Raw genomic sequence first — 14,377 nt, 5'->3', positions numbered from 1 at the left:
TTATGGCTACACACATCCTTGGTTTGTGCTTAAGGAGATGGTAGAAGAAACAATGAGAATGTAGATTGTCAAGAATCATGATGTTTAATACACAGATTTCCATTTATTTCTATATTTATTTCTAGGGATTTAACAGAATTGGGCTTCCTAGCAAATGACATCAGGATCTTCCAGCTGACATTGAGAAGGATGTGAAGACAGAAGTGGAATAGAAACCCGGGATTTCTGTGCAAAGCACTAAGACTGGGGAGATATCACTGTGATACTTTCCTGTGTCCAGGAATAGAAATGGCTAATAAATATTAACTATTGGTGAGTACCATTTTTTTGAACTTTTAGAGGGTCACATAATTGCAGTGCTTTGAGCTGTCCTGGCATTCAAGGCAAGACTGGGTAGGGTACACATATGTTCTGCCATTAAAAATAGCCTTATGAAAAAGAAAATAACTTTTTGGAATCTGAACTAAAAGAAAAATACATGGGTTTTGCCATAAGTTGACATAATTTGGCTGTCTTATTAATCTTCATAAATCAAGTCCTGCAAATAGATTAGCAACATGATTCTGCTGGTAAAAGGAGTCTGGCATATGCATGACAAGCACATGATCTAGAGACCTGTGTTTTCAGTGCCTTTTTAATTAGACACTCTGCTTTTCATGTCTCCAGTTGCATGAGCTACAGCTGCGAGGAGTTCTGCCAGTGCTGGCAACAAGACATCAGATGTGACAGAACAACTTAAATTGTACCTGCAGAAATGCACCAGTACAACCACACCTAAATCTTTCTTTCATGGCACAGGTGATGGCATTGCAAAATGCATTACCTGGTATGCTCTCAAGCCTGACATGAAAGCAGGAGACAGATGCTGAATAGATGAAGACATGAAACTCTGCAAAGCCATATTCTGTCTTTGGGCATAGATCAGTCTAGGAGATGGTCTGTAACTTCACATTCCCGGAGGATCCCACAGTAGGAGCTCTTATCAGTAGCTTGAGCTTTTTTTCTGCTGGGATACTGACTTATCTCTATAGGAAAAGCTCTCGAAGCAGAGCTGAGACTGCATCTATTGTCACAGATCTTTGATCAGCAAACAAGGAGCTGAGAGGAAGGAAAGTGCTGGTTATGCCTCCCTGGCTTTCTCCTTTGTTGCATGCTCCTGAGGTCTGGAGGCACAGTACAAGAAAGTATTTATGTGGCTGAGGACTCTTTATGTCCATGCAGGCTCTCAAAAGGAGGAGCCACAATATAATCCCCGGTTAAAATGCCATCTTAGAGATATTTGAGATTAGAGAGAAGTCTCTTTGGAGAGAGTTCTTGTGTGCTGCTGCTGAGAAGCCTGACTTACCTCTGCCACTAGCTGAAATAGATTGTGGGGCTGATTTCCTTCCTCTATTTGGATTTTAAATCCTCTCTGGATCCTGCTAAAATAATCTCTGCCAGAGACAACTTATCTCTAGGTATTACTGTAATACTCCCAAACAGTACATTTTTTTTCTTATTCTTGGCCTAGACTAGGTTGCAAAAAATGAGAGGAATTTTAGAAAAAATTACCATAATGGATGCCAAGAATACTCCACTTTTTGCCCCAAAGCCTCYTTCCCCCCAGGTTCAGAGTGAACAAACCAAGCATTGTTTTGCTTCACTCATACCCTTGCCTTCTTTTTCAGGAACAACACATGCAGTGATGTGCTGCGTAGGTAAGTGCTTAGCAGGTAAGGCATCTTGCTACTTGTGGGCAGTAATGAGACAGTGTTTGGATGATGCGGAAGGCTGAACAGACACCCAGGGTAAAACCAAGCGGCTTCTTRTTGGAAATTCCCTTGTTTAAGATTTTGGCAGTAGGCTTCTACAGTGTTTTTTTTTTAATATATTTATAAGCTTTCCACCTGCTACATTTTTTTAAAAGACATCTCTGTAACTAGCTCCGTCTCCTCCACAGCAAGCCCATGGCCAGAGAACCTATGTGAGAAATGAATTTAAGTACTTCTCCATAGCTTCCCCTCGCAGTGGTCCTTGCCAGCTCCGCTCATCCATCACAGATGTCCTCCCAGGGCAGAGGMGCAAGGATGCTTGGTAACAGGTCCACCTCAGATCAAAATTGATCCTACCTCAGATCAAAAGGGAGAGATGTCCCTGCACTCATGAGCAGGAACAGTTTGGTTCCTCTTCYAGCCCTGTCGAGCACCTGGCTTGTCACTTGGAATTTATGCACTGAGTACTTAAGCAGAAACCCGGACAAAGTAGGAAATATTTGTAATATATGGAGAATGAATAAAGAGTAGATGAGGAAAGACTGTTAAGAAACCTTCCTCTGGATGACTGGAAAGAAAATGGCAAGAATGAGCAGAGGATTTTCCTATAGCCAGTACCAAAAAGCCATCAAGTGTTTGAAGAAATCAGTGATAAAGGGCTCATTATAGATACTGGAGGAGTTTTAAGAAAATGAACTTGGAAAATTCCAGCTCTTTAATTTTTAGAGTTCACTCCTGCAGGAATGCTTAGGTTTTTATCTCTCTCAGTATTTCAGCAGGCTATATTGTATTTACACTCAACAGTGGTTTGTGTTCCTTGTAAAGTAGAAAGTGTTTAATTTGTTGAGAAAATTTGTTCTCAGCAAAATAGCTATGTGGATTTTTTWAAAAAATGGATGATGTTTTTCTTTACACGTAGTAAATCAGATTCATTAGGAGCTGCTGACATGTCTTCTTTTCCCACCATGTTTTTCAGTTCTTGAGGATCCAGGTTTTGATGCTATTAAAGAGTGGAAAAAACGTGCCAGACATACAGTGTTTGAGACACTGGCTGATCATTTTTTGTGTCTGGAGTCAAGCTGCCTGGAGCAGTTGAAGACCCAGTCCCTAGGTTTGATCCTTGCAAAGAGACTCCCAGACCCATCCAGAGCTCCCTGGAAAGCAGTGGGGCTCTCTGCGGTTGCAAAGTATGTTGTCAGTTCTGATCTGGATCTCAGAATAGCATTTCAGGCAGTCTAAAACTGCTCAAGGCTGTTTATGAGCCCAGCACTGACTTACTCAAGAAACTGAAAGCAATCCTATTCAAAATGATAGTGAAATAAAAGAAGTTGCTAGCTATTTTAAAGAAATTTAACCTTAAAAATATCACATCTGTGCAGCTTCTGTGGAGTTTCTATTCTTCCTCAATAAATACTCTAAGGCTTAATCCATATAAAATATATTTTACCAGAACATAAGAATGCATGGGAGAGTATAAACCATTTATTGACGGAAACCTGAACTTCCTGTTAAGTGGAAACAATCTGAGAGCAGAACATTAAGATCATTCATTGATTATATTCATTGGCCTTAAACTTTTATTTATAGAGAGTCAGAAAAGATGGGAGAGGTGCTAGACATAACCCAGCCACAGTATATAAATTTCCATTATTGATGCTAAACCCAAATTATTTTAAAGAGCATTGSTGCCATTAGCTCACCTTCTGCTTTTAATAAAAATGGTATTTTCTTAGAAAAAGTAATAATGACTTCCCTTCATTCCTCCAGATTTTGGATTTTGATGTACACTTCAGCATTGGAGTAGACACAAGGTACAAGGTAAGACTTCCTAAGATCACTGTTATTCTTAACCATGGTAGTAAAATCATGCTCCTTTTATAAATGTGTGTGTGTACATATACATATACATATACATACATACATATATATATATATATGTAAAATTTACCATATACTCTTTTAAAGGTTAGAGGAACATTCCATGAGTGGAGAAACAAAAAGAGAAATAACCAAAAGAAATACTCAAGGACAAATCAGTTGAAATGAAAAGTAGTCTGAGTGCAACAGTAGGAAATAAAGGTGGGAGACCTTTATTAGAGAATTCAGCTCACAGACCTAAAGCTGTCTCAAACAGCTCCTGAGCCTTGCACAGAAGGATCGTGCTGCAATGAGTGAGACAAGTCTCACTACCTCAGCAGTGCATATACAGTACATCATATATGTCAGATTGGCTTCATGTGCACAGAGAGAAGAGATTTAAGGCTTATTTGGTAGGTCTGAAACTGYTGAAGTGTAGTGCTGAGGACTGCTTCGTCCAACTGGGTCTSATAGAATCAYAGAATCAGTAAGGTTKGAAGGGACCTCTGGAGATCATCTAGTCCAACCTCCCTGCTCAGCAGGGTCACCTAGAGCATGGTAGACAGGGTTGCATCCAGGTGGGCCTTGAAGATCTCCAAAGAAGGAGACTCCACAACCTCTGTGGGCAACCTGTGCCAGGGCTCCGTCACTCTCACGGGGAAGAAATTCCCCCTCACACTCAGGCGGAACTTCCTGTGCTTCAATTTCTGCCCATTGCCTCCTGTTCCGTCACATAGGACAACTGAAAAGAGTTTTTCCCCATCCCCTTGACACTCTCCCTTCAGGTACTTGTACACATTGATCAGATCCCCCCTCAGTCTTCTCTTCCCCAGGCTGAAGAGGCCCAGCTCTCGCAGCCRTTCCTCATAGGGCAGGTGCTCCAGCCCTCTGATCATCTTTGTAGCCCTACGCTGGACTCTCTCCAGTAGCTCCATGTCTCTCCTGTACTGGGGAGTCCAGAACTGGACACAGGACTCGAGATGAGGCCTCCCCAGGGCTGAGTAGAGGGGCAGGATCACCTCCCTCCACCTGCTGGCCACACTCTTCCTAATGCACCCCAGGAGACCATTGGCCTTCTTGGCCACAAGAGCACATTGCTGGCTCATGGTCAGTTTGTCATCCGCCAGCACTCGCAGGTCCTTCTCTGCAGAGCTGCTCTCCAGCAGGTCAGCCCCCAGCTTGTACTCGTGCCGAGGGTTATTTTTCCCTAGGTGCAGGACTCTGCACTTGCCCTCTCCCTTGACAGTGCTGTGTGGTCCTGCTGTTAAGAAGATAATCTACTGAAGACCACTTGCATTGACAAATACTGTACCCTGTGACCAATCTTATATCGTGCTCCTGCTGTTTAGCTGTGTGAATGCAATCCTTCCAGGTGTAACTCAAGTTTCATTGAAGCTTTTCCACTCATGATGTTTGCTTTGCCTGTGTTACCAAAGTCTCAGAATCACCGAGGTGGGAAGCCACTTCTGCAGGTCTCTGGTCCATCCCCCTTGCTTAGAGTAGAGTCAACTACAGCAGATTGCTCACAGTTTGAATATCTCCAAGGATAGAGACTTCTCTGGGCAACCTGTTCCAGTGCTCAGTTACTCTCATAGTAAAGAGGTTTTTCCTTAGATTCAGATGGACCGTCCTGTGGTTCAGTTTGTGCCCAGTGCTTCTTGTCTTGTCGCTGGGCACCTTTGAGAAGAGTCTAGCACTGTCTTCTTTACAGCCTCCCTTCAGATATTTATACACACTGGTAAGATCCTCCTGCACCTTTTCTTCTCCAGGCTGAACAGTCCCAGCTCTCTCAGACTTTCTTCACATGAGAGATGCTCTAGTTCCTAAATCTTTGTAGGCCTRTGTTGGACTTGCTCCAGTAGCTCCATGTCTCRTGTGCTGGGAAGATCAGTACTGGAGACAGCACTCCAGATATGCCTCACCAAGGCTGCGTAGAGGGGAAGGATTAGCTTCCTCGACCTGCTGGCATGCTCTGCCTAATGCAGCCTAGGAGGTCTTCTTTGCCACAAGGGCACATTGCTGGCTCATAGWCAGCTTGTCTGCCAGATCTCCCGGCCTTTTTTGCAAAGCCGCTTTCCAGCCAGTCAGCCTCCAGCCTGTACTGCTGCACACTGTTATTCACTTGCCAGGGGCAGGACTTTCCGTTTGCTTAACTTCATATGGTTCCTGTGGGCCCATCTCTCCAGCCTGTCAAGGTCGCTCTGAMTGGCTGCATACCCGTCTGGTGTATCAAGCGCTCTTTTCAGTTTTTGTGTCACCTGCAAACTTGCTCAGGGAGTAGTTGGTCCCATCATCCATGTTGTTAATGAAGCTGCTAAAAATCCTATCAAGCTGTGACTGTTTTCAAAAATTACCAGTCTGGAGGCAAGATACTTCGGAGAGTATCCWTGACTCGCATTAATAGTTTCTCATTCTAAGGGAAATGACCTTTCACAGCTCAAATTATCAGCTAAGCACTCAGGCCAAAAGGAGAAAAAATGATTTAAATTGCTTAGGAAAATGAATAGGATGGAGGAAGAGACCTTATCGAAAATGTAACTGTTTGCAATAGTGTCTTGCCATAAATGTGCTTTGCCAGATGATTTTCTTCACAGTATCCTCTAAAGACACTAATTTATTCCAAGGATTTCATTGATAATTACTGGCTAGTGTATACTGCTCTCCCTCGGAAGGGAGGAAGAGAGGCTTGGAAGTCCTCTACCGCACCATTCAGTGGGAAGCAACTTACCTGACACCTTTCTCCCAGCCCCTCTGGAATAGCTTTGCAGATAGAATAGCAAATCCCGACCAGCATTTCGCAGGAGATGGGAGAGCCTTGCCTCTTTCAGGCCTGGTCTCAGATAGACATGGCTCAAAGCGTAGCAAGGGGGGAACAACGTGTGCTTTAGTCATGCGACGGGGAAAGTCACCACTTCTCTGCAGGAAGGGCTCAGATCAAATAATCTCTGCTGGTGTGTTAGCTTATGGCCTTTATAAATCCTAGGTCTTGTCAGCTGTCACCAGTGTGCTCAATAGCAAGGGACTGTGAAATGCAAGGTGATTTCAGCAACTGCCRCACAGGAATAGAAAATTGTTGGGACTGGGACTCTGTTTTGTTCTGACTTGTATGCATTTATGCACCTTTCTAACCCTCTTTCCCTCTCACTGCTTCTGATTAACCTAGGTTGGAAGGTGCTTTGGAGAAGTCAAAGCATATTAATGACTGAATGGATTTGCATGCCTGCTTTCTATCCCTAATGTTTTATYGGTCCTCTGAGGAGCTCATCCTTCATGACTTAAAAAATGGTGGAGTAAACACATTTTACACCACATAATACTTTTAAAAATACRTCCCTGAATTAACTGAAATGGTAACCGCCACTACTGATGCGCTAGATTTTCTTAGATGTGCAATGTTTTCTGTTCCTCTGTGGGCCAAAATGATGAAGGACTAATTGGAGGATGAACTACAGTCTGGGCTATCAGTAATAATACAGCTTTCCTACTGCACTCTAGAAAAAATGACAGTAAATCTCAGATCAAGTGTCATATAAGGCAAGAGAGTCTGTCTGACATAATTTCTTTCTTAGAAACTATCAATGTTGAAAGTCTTTAAACTTTGGCACTTCACCAAAATCCACAATCCCCACCACAAAATTAGAAAATACCTAAAAAAGAATCCCCTTTCCAGGAATGACACAAACAGAAATGAACACCGTGAGAGGGAAAAATGTCCCAGGAGAAGTGTTCAAGATAGATTAGACAGAATATTTCTCTTTTAACTTTAAGGACACTGGGTATTTGGCTATACGTCTCAGTGAGCGTGGGGATTTGGCCATACATCTCAGTGAGCCTTAGAGAAATTATTATTTTCCAGTTACAGTCCTCAGACCTGAGTCCTGCTCTTTCCACAACTGCTTGTTTCCAAGAAATCACATTTTTCATATTTCAGTTTGGTTTCTTTGATACTGAATTAGTTGAAACCTCGAGTCTAAACAAAGAAACCAGAAAGATATGTAGCTCTGGGAAAGTCTTTTTCCCTATTCTGCAGTTACTAAAATTTACTAACATTGCTGGTAAATACGACATCTCTACCTGGGCTAATCAAAGCAGATACCAACAAGGTTGACCATTATTCTATTTCATTGAACTTTACACTATCATTTTAGGCCACTTAATATAAAAGAATCTGCTGAAAAAAAAAAGCACAGTACAATTTCAATTCATGTTTCCAGTTCACTTGTTTGTTGCTATCAAGGRGACAAGCTGTTTTTCTTTTCCTGGTGACGTTTGTTGTACTGCGGGCAGAACATCACAGAGGACAGTTGGACTGAACTGCAGCGTGAGCCACAAGGGGCACACTATTGCGCTGGAAAGTCAATATTTTTCAAATGCTAAAGATAGGAAATATTTGAAATCCATTTTTTGCCCTTTTTGCTGGACGTGCTGCTGAGCACAGTCTGTCCGTGTCCGCTGAGGGAACTGCCAGCTCTCTTGAGGAAGCATGTCCTCTGCAGGGCCAGCAGCCTGGGACGGGGCACGCTGCCGCGTCCTTGCCACGGTGGAGCAACCGGCATGGTTTGTGTGGGTGTGCGAGTGTGAGTCGCTGCAGCCCGGGTGAAAGGGTGTTTGAAGACCTCTTTTGGCAGTGGGAGAGGTGAGTTTAATCCACTTAGGTAAAAGTAGGGCTAAAACAGAAGTTACTCACTTAGGTAAAAGCTTTTATCTTGAGACTTAATAAAAGATAAGAAGGAAAGGACTTCTCCATAGAACCTGTTTTTTGGTTAAATTCTTCACCCTCTAGCTTCAGTCTTTGTTTATGTGTGTTACCAGCACAGTAACTTGAGCTAGAAGGTCATTCATCTCCCTTTGGATGACATTACTTTTAAAGCCAGTGGGCTGGAAAATGGCAAGCTTTCCAGGTCAGCCGTGTCTCCTATTATAGACAATCCAGGAGGCCGAGTAGTTATACTGTATCTAAAGGCGACTTGCTACCCTTCAATGCATAGCTGAATAAAAAAAAGATGCTCTCAGAGGAGTCATGTTATTGTGAACCTCTCTGAAACCCTGGCACTGGAAGTGCCCTTCTGCCTGACACAACTGGAGAGGGTCCTGGGCAATGTGCTCTAGGTGACCCTGCTTGAGCAGGGAGGTTGAACTAGATRGTCTTCAGAGGTCCCTTCCAAGGTCAACCACTCTGTGATCCTSTGATTCAGTGACATGATTTTGGGCAGACTAAGGCTCTGAGCCACTGTGGTGGCTATCACCCTGCCTTTGCTGGGCTAGTGCTCATGTCTTGCCTGGAGAACCACTGCTGTGAGCCAACAGACAGCATCAGAGATGTCACCCTCATGCTGGTTGCTCTGTAAAGAAAGAGAGAACATAAACTTTAAAAAGCCTTTTATTGAAAGATCTGATCTGTTGTAGATTGGCATAGCACTGCTGAAATCAAAGGCTGCCTTGTGTCAGCCGAAGGGAAGTCCTCAGCTTTGAACTTCAAAGAAAGCAGTGCACAGTTTCCAGAGAGGGGGCAGATTTCAAAACTGTGGCAAATACTTCTATCACTCAGACAGTCTGAACAGCAAACCACATTCTCATTTACTTCAGGAAAATGCCATGTACGCTATAATTGASAAATTTTGGTCTTAACAATGCAAGCATTTTTCAGTGATGATCATGCAGCTGAAATTTTATCCAAAAAAGGCAGTATTCCTTCGGTGTCGTAGAATCATAGAATCAGTAAGGTTGGAAGGGACCTCTGGAGATCATCTAGTCCAACCTCCCTGCTCAGCAGGGTCACCTAGAGCATGGTAGACAGGGTTGCATCCAGGTGGGCCTTGAAGATCTCCAGAGAAGGAGACTCCACAACCTCTGTGGGCAACCTRTGCCAGTGCTCTGTCACTCTCACGGGGAAGAAATTCCCCCTCACGCTCAGGCGGAACTTCCTGTGCTTCAATTTCTGCCCATTGCCTCTTGTCCCGTCACATRGGACAACTGAAAAGAGTTTTTCCCCGTCCCCTTGACACCCTCCCTTCAGGTACTTGKACACATTGATCAGATCCCCCCTCAGTCTTCTCTTCCCCAGGATGAAGAGGCCCAGCTCTTGCAGCCGTTCCTCATAGGGCAGGTGCTCCAGCCCTCTGATCATCTTTGTAGCCCTATGCTGGACTCTCTCCAGTAGCTCCATGTCTCTCCTGTACTGGGGAGTCCAGAACTGGACACAGGACTCGAGATGAGGCCTCCCCAGGGCTGAGGAGAGGGGCAGGATTACCTCCCTCCACCTGCTGGCAACACTCTTCCTAATGCACCCCAGGATAGCATTGGCCTTCTTGGCCACAAGGGCACACTGCTGGTTCATGGTCAGCTTGTCATCTACCAGCACTCCCAGGTCCTTCTCTGCAGAGCTGCTCTCCAGCAGGTCAGCCCCCAGCTTGTACTCGTGCCGAGGGTTATTTTTCCCTAGGTGCAGGACTCTGCACTTGCCCTTGTTGAACCTCATGAGGTTCCTCTACGCCCAACTCTCCATCCTGTCCAGGTCTCTCTGAATGGCAGCACAGCCCTCGGGTGTATCAGCCACTCCTCCCAGCTTGGTATCATCTGCAAACTTGCTGAGGAGGCACTCTGTCCCCTCATCCATGTCATTGCTGAGTAAGTTGAACAGGATGGGCCCCAGGACTGAGCCATGGGGGACGCCACAAGCCACAGGCCTCCAGCTAGACTCCACGCTACTGAGCTCTGCCTTTCATCCAGTTCTCAATCCACCTCACTGTCCACTCATCTAACCCACACTTCCAGAGCTTGTCTAGGAGGATGTTATGGGAGACAGTGTCAAAAGCCTTGTTGAAGTCAAGGGACACAACATCCACTGCTCTCCCCTCATCTACCCAGCCACTCATTCCACCATAGAAGGCTATCAGGTTGGTTAAGCAGGATTTTCCCCTTGGTGAATCCATGCTGGCTACTCCTGATCACCTTCTTTTCCTCCGTATGCCTGGAGAGGACATCCAGAATGAGCTGTTCCATCCTCTTKCCAGGGWYRGAGGTGAGGCTGACCGGCCTGTAGTTGCCTGTAGTYCTCCTTCTTGCCCTTCTTGAAGACTGGAGTGACACTGGCTTTCTTCCAGTCCTCAGGCACCTCTCCAGTTCTCCAGGACCTTTCAAAGGTGATGGAGAGCGGCCTGGCAACAACATCTGCCAGCTCCCTCAGTACCCGTCGGTGCATMCCATAYGGGCCCATGGATTTGTGGATGTCTAGCCTGCCCAGAAGGTCTCTAATCCTATCCTCCTCAACCAAAGGAAAGTCTTCCTTTCTTCAGACTTTCTCCCTCATGTCCAGGCTCTGGGATTCCTGGGGGCTGCCCTTAGCAGTGAAGACTGAAGCAAAGAAGGCATTCAGTACTCTGCCTTCTCTGTATCCCTTGTCACCAGGGTCCCTGCCCCATTCAGTAGTGGGCCCACGTTTTCCCTAGTCCTCCTCTTGCTGCTGACATATTTGAAGAAGCCCTTCCTGTTGCCCTTAACATCCCTTGCCAGACTCAATTCCAGCTGGACCTTAGCTTTCGTTGACGCACCTCTACATACTCTGGCTGCATTCCTGTAATTCCCACAAGTAGCCTGTCCCCTCTTCCACATTCTGTGTRTTTTCTTCTTCTGTTTGAATTTGGCCAAGAGCTCCTTGCTCACCCATGCAGGTCTCCTGCCCCTTACGCTGCACTTCTTACTCAGAAGGATACACCTCTCTTGAGCTTGGAGGAAGTGATGTTTGAATACTAGCCAGCTCTCCTGGACYYCCCTTCCTTCTAGGGCCTTAACCCATGAGACTCCACCAATTAGGTGTCTGAAGAGACCAAAGCCWGCTCTTCTGAAGTCCAGGGTTGCAAWCCTGCTTGTTGCCTTACTTCTTTCCTGCAGGATCCTGAACTCCACCAACTCATGGTCACTGCAGCCAAGGCTGCCCCCAACCTTCACATCTCTAACCAGTCCTCTCTGCTGGTAAGGACAARGTCCAGCAGGACACCCTTCCTCRTATGCTCCTCCACCATTTGTGACAAGAAGTTATCATCAATGCAYTGCAGGAGCTTCCTGGACTGTTTGTGCCTTGCTGTGTGGTCCCTCCAGCAGATGTCAGGGTGGCTGAAGTCCCCCATGAGAACCAGGGCCTGTGATCGTGAGGTTACCTCCAACTGTCTATAGAAGGCCTCATCAACTTTCTCTTCCTGGTCAGGTGGCCTGTAGTAGACACCCACAATAGTGTCCCCCATGTTGGCCTGCCCTTTGACCTTTACCCATAAGCTCTCGACTGCCTCCTCCTCCTCCACCCCAGGCAGAGCTCAATGCATTCCAGTTGCTCTCTCACATAAAAAGCAACTCCACCACCTCGCCTCACTGGCCTGTCTTTCCTAAAAAGCACATRTCCATCCATGACAACATTCCAGTCATGATAGCTATCCCACCAAGTCTCTGTGATTGCAATGAAATCATGGCCCTGCGATTGCACACAGACCCCTGTTTGCCCCCCGTGCTGCGTGCATTGGTGCACAGGCATTTCRAAGAGGTGGTCATGCCTGCAGGTTTCCCAGGAAGGGTGTACGGGGGTCGCCCATAGCCATGTCCCAAACGCACATCCCCAGCTGCATGCACCCGTTGGAGGCCCCCCAACCCAACTTGTGTTTTGTTGTCTACCCTGTCTCTATGACACCCCCCCCAAGGGGACTCATTTAGGTTGAGGGGTCAAAGAGGTGATAACTGAGTAGGAAACACTGCCTGTAATTAAGATAATGTATCATTTCCSTTTGAAAGAATTTTTTCAGTTGCTTAGACTCTACCAGATTTTAAACCATTTGGGCTGAAATTCCCTATGCTGGGTGCTTATTTTTGACTGAATTATCTGAGGAGGGTTTAATCAAAAGTGATTCAATCATTTCTAAAAGAGTAATTACAAAAAAATGCAATTCTTTGCCAAAGGTGAAAAAAAAAATCCTACAACTGTATTACTGAGCAGCTTTGTGGTCTACAGGGGAAAGGAAGGGATCTATCTGACTCCTAGGTCCTAATTAACTCTAACACTACTGGCATTCACAGAAGCAGAATGACTGGTTGCCTGAATTCAGCTGTTCAATAACCCACAGTCAAGCCACTCAGACAACAGTGTGTCTGCACCTGGGCACACGTGCAAAGTGTCCGCCCCAGTGCCCAGCTAGGTGCTGAACTCCTGTAGCTCCAAGCAGAATCCCAGAGTAGGTTTGGTGCTTATCTCTGCAAATCTGGAGCATGTCTTACCCCAAGACAAGATCCTCCTCTCTCCAAGATGTSTTACTGCTTAGATGCCGAAGTGCAAGAGCAAGAAGGGCAAAAACCACTGAAGAAGGGTTGAGGGAGCAGCAGGTCAGACTTATTTGGYGTGAGATTGTAAGATCTTGTGAAATCAGAGCAAAATTACCCTCACCTCTGGGTTGTGAAGTCCCACCAGCATCCACACACTTTACCCAAGCAATATTAGTTATTCAGTGCAAGTGGGACAGCTAGCATAGCAGAAAAGTTCTCTGTCTTGTATGTAACAAAAGTGATGAGTTGGTCTGGGCTGAGAAGAGGGAAGAACAGAAGTGAGATGAGGAATAGGAGGAGAAGCAGGGATGATACATTAGTGAGGTATACTGGGGCTGAAAGCTCTACACAGAGGAGCCTGGGACTGTACAAAAACCAAAGGTGCAGCATGAAAAGTGGTTAGAGGTTTGAACTAGGATCCTAGGGGAGACCAGGACTTACATGGTGAAAATTATGAGCAGCTATAGATGTGTGTGTATTTGCATGTATGAGCCTGTGTATACAGGCAGTTGAGCCCTCAAATAATTGCAGAAGAAAAGGTAATAAAGGAGGAGAGAAGAGACAGGACAGGAAGTATTTTGGTGAGGACAAGAAAATCCACAGATTGTAAAAAACTTCCTGTCCGTGAATTATCTTTTTCAATAGCCTTGTATTTGTACTTAGCTTAGAGTTTGTCACTATTGACAAAGAGTTTGTTGCTGCTGAAAATTTGATTTGGGAAAGTCTGAAGAGAAGTAGTTAAAGGATAAGATAGAATTTTCTCAGCTGACTTGGGCAGCATGTATTGTATTCATTTATTGTTCCCAAAAATGTGTTTAAGAACGTGACCTGATTTTACCTTTTGTTCTTCCATTGCCATGTGAAGAACCAGGAGCCAACACTGTTATTCATATGTACCAAATCAAGAAGCTGTGTTTATGCTGGGACATACAAGTTGTACCTTTCCCTAAAAATACTAATTTGGCTGGCTGGTTGGCCTCAGGCCTCTGTCTGTGGAATGCGCACAGTATCTTGGCGAAGTAGTGATGGAGCACATGGGTCAGACTGTATGGTAGGTCAGCACTGCAGGTCAGGATGTAGAAACTTTCCCACTTGGAAGAAATCACAAAGTGCTTTCCTGGTTGTAAGAAATGCCCACCGGCAGGTCATTCAGCTAACTTGTGGCAAGAGGAGATACATTCCTGCTTCAACCCTTTAGCATACRGATCCATTAATTTGTCTAACACCTTTTTGAACAGGCTAATACTGTCTGCATCCACAACCTCCTGTGGCTCAAGGTCCAAAAACTCAATGCTTGTGGTGTAAGGAAGTATCTTCTTTTATCTGTTTTAAACTAATCTTTTGCTAGTTGCATTAAGTACCTGCTAAATCCCATACCAGGATCTGGTGAACAACAGTTACATGTTCAGCTTAACCAAYACATTCGTCACTGTTTAGCCTGGAGAAGAGAAGACTGAGAGGAGATC

The sequence above is a fragment of the Rhea americana genome, unplaced genomic scaffold, assembly GCF_003343005.1.
Source record: "Rhea americana isolate MKP2758 unplaced genomic scaffold, rheAme1 scaffold_0, whole genome shotgun sequence".
Classification (NCBI taxonomy): domain Eukaryota; kingdom Metazoa; phylum Chordata; class Aves; order Rheiformes; family Rheidae; genus Rhea; species Rhea americana.
Note: the sequence above shows the minus strand (reverse complement) of the source record.